Below are 10116 nucleotides of genomic sequence, written 5' to 3'. Positions count from 1 at the left end.
CTAAAACTATGTATTATTCAATACTCAAGATCTAAGAATAATTAAAACAAAAAACAAAAAATAAAAATTTAAAAATTTTGCCAAACGGGCCTTACGAAGTTGAAATCGAGACGTAATATAATTTGTTTTTATCAATTTAAATAGAATGGTTCACGACACTAGAACTATTATAAAACTACACAATTCAAAGGATTTGTAAATTCATACCAACTCAACTCGAGTCAATGCCCGAACCCACAAACAAATTAAGAATATTATTTAACAGATACCCAAAAAAATAATAAATAAATAAATAAATTTAATTTGATTCAACTCGTTACAAATATATTATTAACATCACAGTTATAAGAAGTATGCCATACAATGGTATTATTAAAATTTCAAAAATATCCCATGGCTTTTACTCAACCACCTTACTATAGAGGCTAATAAATTGTGTGCGTGACATTAGTAAGGCCAATCATCTAGCCACACAAGATCTTATGTCCCTATTTTTCCCTCCACATATTTCAAATTATTTATTTGTCATACGATAAGTTTGACCGTATAAAAAGAAATGATTTGAGACAATGGGTCAAGCCCGTGTGGTGATTTTTGGATCCAATGGGTCAAGCCCATTTTGCCCATAACCTCCCTCTCTACAAAACTTGGGCACCCCTTGGGGTGTGCCCCGAGGTCCAATCCCGTGCCTTATAAACCCACTCAAAACATCCCACCAAATCAATGTGGGACAAGCCATTTTCCAACCTTAAGGAATTTCCACCAAAACTCCATTTCCGTGGAGCTCACTTTGGCTTCAATTTCCCATTCACCCGATAATGGTTTTGAGCTACCAAATATACCACGTGAATCACAACGCGGTATAGAACGCATTACCGCTTAGACCCGCCAAAATAGACGTACGGGTCCCACCTAAATAATAGACTAAAGTTAGCAAAAAATTCTGTTTTTACCCAGAATTTTTCAACCATTTCCAACAAATTGTTATAAAGTAGGGATTAGTTTTAGGTGTGAAAGTATTTTATGAAAAAAATTGAATGTTTGATTATGATGCTTGCATTTAGACAAGGCCATGTGCATTGTGGTTACATGAAATATTATTGGCCATTCAGATTTGCCAGCTCTAAGGTTGTGTTTTTCTAGCCCGATCTGATCATGGTCGATTCTCATTATTGAATCTATTGATAACCGGACTAGTAAATCTATTTGTCCAAAAAAAAAAGGGTCAAAAAATTTATTGAGAATTTGATTATGCGGGCTTTCTTTTTTAATAAAAAGGCGCTTCTATGATGAAGGAGGCATTGTGGACTATCTTGTACATTATTTGTAGTGCTCATGGCGAACACATAGCCCAACTACCACCTTGAGGCATGGACAACACATTGCCCAGCCAACACCTAGAAGTATTGTCCGCTTTGGCCTAAAGCGTGATAGCTGGAGAGCCGCACGGATTTATTCCTTTGGTTTCCCAAGGACGCCTCCACAATGGAAGTGTCCAATGCTATCTTATAAGTCTATTCTAAATATTATATACAATCGATGTGGGATGGCAACACATATTTGAAACAAGATAATTGAGAATATTATCCGCAATCGATGTGGGATGGCAACCCATATATTTGAAACAAATGATATAATAACAAATATATAGCTTGGACATGAACATTGAATACATCATATTAATATTTTTCAAAACTGGTGTCGTTCAATGGTCAATTTTATTGAATTATTTTAGAAAATTTGAAGTTATTTTCAAATTTTCAAAACTTTAATTTATATTTCTTTATTTATCTTGATGAAACTTTGTCCCACGTAAAAAAAGAAAGGATAAAAATAATGTATTAATAAATGAAGTTTTCAAAGTAATTTTTAAATCAAAGAGGCTTGATGATTTAAACCAAAAAAGCATTTTGACGGTGGAGGTATTGCTGATGAAGAGTGATAAAAAAAATTTATTAAAAAATCTACGTCAATAAATTTTTATTTTAACTTCACAAATGGTTGATATATATATATATATATATATATTAAATATACTTAAACAATTTGATAGGTATAGACTGTTAGTTTTTAAAAGTGCAATCATATAATACAATCTTATGAAATCAAATAGAAATCTCGACATAATCGATCAAAATTCTAATATTTAGAGCTTGTTTGGCATGAGCGTTTTTGATGAAAATAGTCAAAATGTCAAAACATCAAATCAGAACACTTTTTTACTTTTTATACATCTTTTCTTAAAACATAAAAAAAAATCAATTAAAAGAATCAATTCCGAAATAGCCCCTAATGTCTTTTTTCACCTCTCCATTTATTTATATTAATCGTAACTAATAGATTAAAATTTTACAATACATATGGCACGATTGTAACCCATTCTGAAAAATACATGCATAAATTCACATTCAATAAATTAAGGGCACTTCTGGAATTATTTCGAAAACCAGTGAAAATAACACTCAGAATTTTCGAACTAGAATTATAACTAGTCCAAACTTCATATTCTATCCCCCGTGTTATATCACAGTTCCATATTTCAATAGCAGTAGATTGGAGAGAATTGATATTAATACCTACATGAGGTCTCGGGATACTGTAACGGTCAATCCCATGATCGTAATAGGTATCAAACTCCATAGCAATGAAAGAACTAAATGATCTGATTGTACCAGGTTTGATCGTAATAGGTATCAAACTCCACAGTTGATATTGACACCTCTACCGTTAGTTACCGTTTATAATCAAACGGAAATTGTCGACGTGGCACTGAAATTTCGTTTGAAATTTTATTTTATCCCCCAAACTATCTCAAAAATTTCAATTGCACCCCAAACTTCATATTGTTGAGGGGTCTAATTGATATTTTGGGAATAATTTAGGAATAAAATGAAATCTCAAATGAAGACGGCAATTAACGGTGGGGTGAAATTGATTCAAAATTGATCATCGATGTATAGTTTGAAGGACAAAATGAAATTTCCTCTTTTATTTATATGAAGAGTAAGTAGACTGTTGGAGATGAATTTTTTGTGTTATGACTCTTTAGGCTATGTTTGGTTTAAGAATTTAGATAGGACGGGACTCGAAACTAGGATCATATGTTTAATAATGAAGACACTTACAACTTGAACAACTCATACTATATATGTATTTTTCTTTGTCATTATTCTTATACTAGTACATTTTACATATTGCATGTGTCGACTAGTAATTTGACATTTCTATGAATTTATTGTTCCAAAGTCACTGTGGGTCTTCTTTCATCACAAATGAAATGAAAACGTGGCATGGAAATTTCTTAAGCACTATCATAGGGGAAATTGTACTATACACACCCCATTTCAAGGGTGTAGTATATGCACCTCTAATTATGTCATTTTTTTTTTAATTATGACTAATTTTTCTTCTTTAATTATGATATTATTTTAGTTATAACTCATGAGATCTTTGGTTATACCTTATGTAGTGTTTGGTTATGACTTGTTTTTTTTTAGTTATGATTTAGAAAGTATGGAGTTAGATCATTTTCTTCTTTGATTATAACCTGCATATCATTCCCATATTATGGAATCTTCTCTGGCTTGTATATATGTATATATATATTCAAAACTGATAGAGACCCCGTTAAAAATGAGTCTTAACTTTTGGGGTTAGAGTAGTACTCCGGGAATATTTAATAATTTCTCCTTAATACTTCTTGGAATTCTAGTTATGTATTTTTTTTTTTCCTTGTAAGCAATAAATATATATGTTTTCGCTTTTTGTTTAATGCTTTCATTTTTTTGGAAAACACAAAAGTCTAGGAGGGTTGCAGTTTGAAAGTCGCTCATAATCCACAAACACAAAACACACACATATGGTTCCTATTCTAAGTTGAAGGTTTCAATGACGTTTGGAGTGTCAATTGGGTTGAGAGCTTGATTTAATGTACGAAATTGTCTTCAATAATTTATTTTGTTGGACTTGAGCACAGTGACAATCCCCAAGTCAATGTAAAGTCTCTTATTTGGAGACTTGGGATCAAACCCCTCCTTCGTCTGGGTAAGAAGTGTTTTTAATTGGGAATGTATTGTATCCACACACACACACAAATCCACTCTGTCACTAAAATTATCACATTTGTGTCACCCTACACCTGCCTATCAATTTGGAAAACAAAAATGCTATGGACCCAGATTTCTTGTTCCAAATTTTTCTGGGTAAAGTGTTTGTATGATAAAGATTAAATTGGCATAATGGAATGAATTGATGTTTCTGGATAAATTTTAGGGTAAAATTTTTGGAATTGTAACATTGTTGTTTGAACAATTAACTCTTTAAACTAATTAGTTCACTATATCCCAAACAATCAAATGTGGTTAATATTTTTTGAGCAGGTCTACTGACTAGAAAATGGAACCAGAAAATCACCCAAAAATTACAATCTAATGTTAAGATTTATTTATGCTGGGTCGACCCATGACAATAAGCTTTAAAATGGACCCTAGATCAGGAATTCTTTCTGGTATATTTTCCGGGGACAATAGACTTTTTGTAAGGGCCAAATATTACAATGAATTGTAGCAAATTATTCAATAAAATTATTGTCAGCAAGTATGACATTTCGTCAAAAATATATATATATATATATATATATTAACTCTGAAGTGAACTAATGTTCAATTTAAAGGGTAAACTGATAATTTGAAGATGCAAAATCAATTTTTTTTCTCCAAAAAAAATACATGAAAATCAAACCTGGAGAGCGTGCGTGCTTCATGAGTTTGACAATGAAAAAGACCTCTGCAAAAAAATGCCATTAATAACACACACTTTCTCTCTCTCTCGCTCTCATAAAGAGAGATTAAATAGGAAAATTTTAAAGGTTCTAAAATTTCTACCAAATGACATTTGATAAAATATTTAATATGGTGAAAGCCGCTTGCAAATTGAAGAGAATCAAAACAATTAAAATAATAATAATTCTACACATATTCACAACTTTACTAAAAATCTCATTAAAAATACAAATGATCAAATGTGATCGTTATCAAAATAATAATTTTATTTAAATCTCCAATGATATTTGGATATGAATGATTTTAGTAGGATTAGCAATACTACGAACCCATCTTATCAACTCAGAAATTACTTAGAATTTTCAACTTATAGTTCAGATTTATTCTATACATAAACCCCACATGAACCTCACATTACACAAATTAATCTCTACCATACAATCACTTATCCAGAATTTTCTGGATGAATAAGGGTGGGTCTCTAGACATTTCTTTAGTAGGATTGTTAGTAAAATTTTAAATAAATATAGTGATGCTCTTAAAAAAATACAAAGGCAAAATTACACAAAATAAATAAATAAATAATTTGACACTTGTAATAAAATTAATTTTTTAATAAAATTACTTTTTTAATTTTTTCAATTTGAAGTCCAAATTTTTTTTTCAATTTAAATTATTTGACTATTTTTATTAAGTAAAATTAATCAAAAAATAATATTTTAATTATTAAACTGTGTACATAAAATGTCTATAAAAAAAATTTATTTAGTTTAACGACTAAAATATTCTTTTTTAGTCAGTTTTACTTAATAAAAATAGCTAGATGATTTAAATTGAAAATAAATCAAAAGATTAGATTTTAAATTGATAAAATTAAAAACTTAAATTTATTTTGTTACAATAGTCAAATCGTTCTTCTTCTTCTTCTTTTTTTTGTAATTTTTCCAAAGGAATTTCAGGTGTGAGCTATATACGTAAATAAATTTTTAATTTTATAAATTTAAACTCTAAGTTTTTATTTGTTTTCAATTGAAAATATTTGGCTAAATTTGTTAAGTAATACTGACAACAACAAAAAAAAAAAAAAGAAGGCATTTTTGTTAGTAAACTCAATGAAAAAATGCATATTTTAGATATTTATGTACACCTATATTGAATATAATGATTAAAATATTATTTTTCTACCAATTTTACTTAACCAGTAAATGGTTTAGATTTTACCCCCAAAAAAAATTGATTTAGATTGGAAATAAATTCAAGTTTTAATATTTAAATTAACAAAATTAAAAACTCATGATTTATTCATTGAATTTTTTATTTTGGTAATTTCCCACAAAATAAAGAAATAAATAAATTACTCCTTGCTATCTCTTAAAGCATCTCCAATTTTTAATCGCCTTTTTTATCCAAAAAAAAAGTGCTCAAAATCATCTTTCAATTCATTCATTAAAAATGTTTATCAAAACAAGACATTTTTTTTTAATCAAACTGAAAATTTATCAAATCCTTCATCAAAATGAAAATTTAAAAAGTTGAAAAAAACTATTATTCATTAATGGTTTTGAAACTCAAAATAGTTTTGAATTTTTACTTTTAGTCCTTGTGGATTAGTGAGCATAAATGCACCATTATACAATATATTTTCATTTCATTATTAAGTTCATATCAACTCGTTATATTGTTTCCACAGTTGTAAACTCCGAAACATATTTAACATTTGATAATCATGAACAAAGATATGATATATATATATATATATATATCGCTGCGGATAATGTTTACAATGATAAATTTGTTGAAGTTTGTGTATTTTAATATTAAAACAACTATATATAAATGGTTGTTTCTATAATAAACCCAAAACAAACACTGGAATACATGGGTACAATACATTAAACTATGCAACCAACTAGGCCTAACCTAGTTGGCCACCATACCTTCTTCAGGGTTTAGTCCCAAGTAGGTTATGAGTTCAATTCCCCTTAGAGGGGTTGAATTAAGGGAGTGCAAGCACCTGGGTGCTTTGCCAAGGGTGGGAAGATATTCTCCCATAGATGTTAATCTAACAACTAACATTTATCGATAAAAAAAGAAAACATTAAAATATGCTAGTACTCAACTCGAATACATTGAAATATTGTACTAGAAACTATATGAATCAACTTATTGATGATGTATACAAATACGATGCAGATGGATCAGAAGTTGCGGTGGAGCCATTTGTTAAAGCAGCCAAAGATGAAGAACTAGTCTTCGAAGGAGCAAAGTATGTTGGCACAGGCATTTTGGTAGGGAGAATGGGCAATGGAGCTTCAAAATTCAGCACATGAATTGCTTGCCTAATTGAAGGTCGGAGATTGTGATCTGGGTGAGCACACCAAAGCCCAACAATCATCAAGCATTCCACTTCTTCTTGAACGAAATCTGCACATATCTTCGAATCCAATGCCTCAAGAAGCCTACCAGTACCATAGAGATCCCAAACCCAGTCTACCATTCTCATTTGACTTTCTGGGACCTTCAAGCTAATGGGTTTTCTTCCACATGTTATTTCCAGTGCCACAACTCCAAAACTAAAGGCATCTGATTCCTTATTGGCTTTGCCTGTAACTAGGCATTCTGGTGCCATGTAACCTATTGTTCCTGCCAAAATTGTTGTTTGTGACCCCTTACCGTGGTCGACAAGCCTTGCTAATCCAAAATCCCCAAGTTTAGGATTGGAATTTGAATCCAACATGACATTACTTGATTTTACATCTATGTGCACTATACATTGTTCACATTCTTCGTGTAGATAGAGCAATGCTGAGGCCAAGCCTTTAGCAATTTTGTACCTTATTGCCCATGTCAATAAACTTTTTTCTTTGAAGAGATGATAATCTAAGCTTCCATTTTCCATGACCTCATAAACAAGTAAGAATTCTCTTTTTTCATGACACCAACCAAGTAGTTGGACCAAATTTCTATGCCACAACCGACTAATGATCTTCACTTCTGATATGTACTCCTTTATTCCTTGTTTTGATTCCTTAGATATTCTCTTCACAGCGACGTGGAGGTTGGATTCCCTCAAGAAACCTCTATAAACCCCACCAAACCCTCCCTCTCCAAGCTTCTGTTCCTTCGCAAAGTAGTTTGTTGCACGAATTAATTCACCATATGAAAACTTCTTTGGTCCGGTACCTACCTCGAATTCATTGTCCACGGATAATTCAATAGCAAGCTCATCTTCTTTTTTTGCTGCTTTATTACTACTTTTGTTCCACAACACAAATCCAAGCAAAGCTAATACACTAATAACCAAAATAAATGAGCCGACAACCACCCCCAGTGCCTTTTTGTTGTTTTCACCCATCCTCTTCTTATCGATTTGCAAAGTCGAATTGAATTGCCCTGTTCTCACATTATTTTTCACAAGAGGATCTTTATGCATGGCTCGACCAGCTTTTTGCAATCGGTTCAAGCCCCGGTCGTTTGGGGTGACTTGGATGCCATCTTCGTTGATATAAGCAGGTGGATCAGCTTTTATGTCGATATTTTCACGCGTATCAATCTTCGTGAAGTTGAAGCTTAGTGAATTTGCTTGAAGAGGGAAATAGTAAAGGGTGAAGAAGAAGAGAGAACAAAGAAGAATAGTACTTGACGGAACTAATGGGTTCCAAGAGTTGCACAGAGTCATAGCCATGGTTGGTTTTGTTGTGAGGAGAAAAATTAGTTCTTAATTCTTGATGAGTATAAATTAAATAATCATAGAAGTGTGAACAAATGTATTTTCACCAACTCATTGCTCCCAAGTCTTCTTATACTTATGTTGGGGTTATCTTTAGAAAGCAAACACAAGACACTTACGCGTCTTTGATTAGGCGAACGTTAAAATTATTAATTTGTAAGATTTGTATTTGGGTATTAGCACTATAAAAAATTAAAATTTTAGAGATCAAAATTTAAAAACAAAATTATTTTTTAAGAACTAAATATTTTTGTTGCAAAAAGTGCCGTCATTATATTTTTAGCAACGAAAATTTGACATTAGTGATGAATTATTATTTTTTCGGAATCAAATTTTTTGTCTAAAAAAATAAACCATTTTGAGACCAAATTATTTTGTTCCTAAAATTCTCTTTATTAGTGATATTTTAAAAAATTTGTCGCTAAAAGCCATGTTTTTTACTTTTCGGGACGACCTTTTAGCGACTACTCTCACAATGATAGAAATTAGTCACTAAATGTCTTTTGCAACAAATTTTTACTTTTAGAGATCAAAAAATTTAATCTCTAAAACTTTTATATGTTGTAGTGTAGACTCTGATAGGTATTCTATCTAACAAAATTGGTGAATTTTTTAATTTTACAACTTATAATGTTTTTTTTTAATCAGTAAAAGTTAGTGATTAGTTGGTTAAATTAGCATCTCAAAAGGTTCTTACTCATAGAATTCTCGGACTTAAATTGGGTTTTATTGAATCATGTGGTTCTAGTATGAATATGAGGTTTTAATTGATTCATAGGGTTTTAACAGGAGAATTCCTATCAATAATAATAGTAAAGTCACATTAGGCATAATCACCAAGCAAAAAAAAGAAACAGGAAAAAAAGAGGATTCAAAAGGCCTATAAGGATCAAGATAAAGATAAAAAGAGGACCATATTTTAGATAAAGAGGCTTATAAGAAAACTGAGAGAACTTTACATTTTTAGCATTATCGCCACAAAGGAAGATCTTTTGGTTTTTTCTTTCCACTGGCCAAAGGGCTAGCCAGGCCACAACCACTTGGTTCCTACAAATAATAATGTCAATCAAAAAAATATAATTGAAATTATATATTTCTATTGTATATTCCATTAATTCAGCTATATAATCAATTCTACACTAATTTTATAAATTGTTGATTCCCTCATTATTAATCTTTCTAATCAAATAAGGTCTTAAAGTAAGTTGAGACTATTGTGTGACACTATTATGCAGTGTTTCTGATAAACGAAAAATTGTAAAACACATTAGGTAAGTCATTATTGTCTCTCAACTACTTAGCACAGGTGGATCAATATGGTTCTACCTATAAAAATTTTATGACACCCTTGGTGACAATAATATTAAAATATTTTAATTTTTCAATAACCAGGTTATCCGTGTCACCTCTATGTTATGTAAGTTGAACACTAATTTGACATGTTCAATATTCGTATTATCAAGTCGTATCATACATATGTTCGTGTCAAAAAATAGTCAATCTTAAACTGTTAACTTCGTATGCTAACTTTGGGTACGATTCAAATCGTGTTATTATGCCGTGTCAAAAATTAACTCTTTTACCTAGTCGTGTTATGTGGAACAC

The 10116-nt window shown here is 30.8% G+C and overlaps 1 pseudogene; it reads right to left on the bottom strand.

Moving 5' to 3' along the window:
- Window positions 1-6939: 6939 nt before the first annotated feature.
- Window positions 6940-8466, bottom strand: LOC145803901 (L-type lectin-domain containing receptor kinase IX.1 pseudogene; annotated as a pseudogene).
- Window positions 8467-10116: the final 1650 nt, after the last annotated feature.

Source organism: Camellia sinensis, chromosome 12 (assembly GCF_055761805.1).
Source record: "Camellia sinensis isolate YWXY chromosome 12, ASM5576180v1, whole genome shotgun sequence".
NCBI classification, from domain to species: Eukaryota; Viridiplantae; Streptophyta; class Magnoliopsida; order Ericales; family Theaceae; genus Camellia; species Camellia sinensis.
The sequence above is the reverse complement of the archived record's forward strand: the minus strand, read 5'-3'. Positions and strand labels throughout refer to the sequence as shown.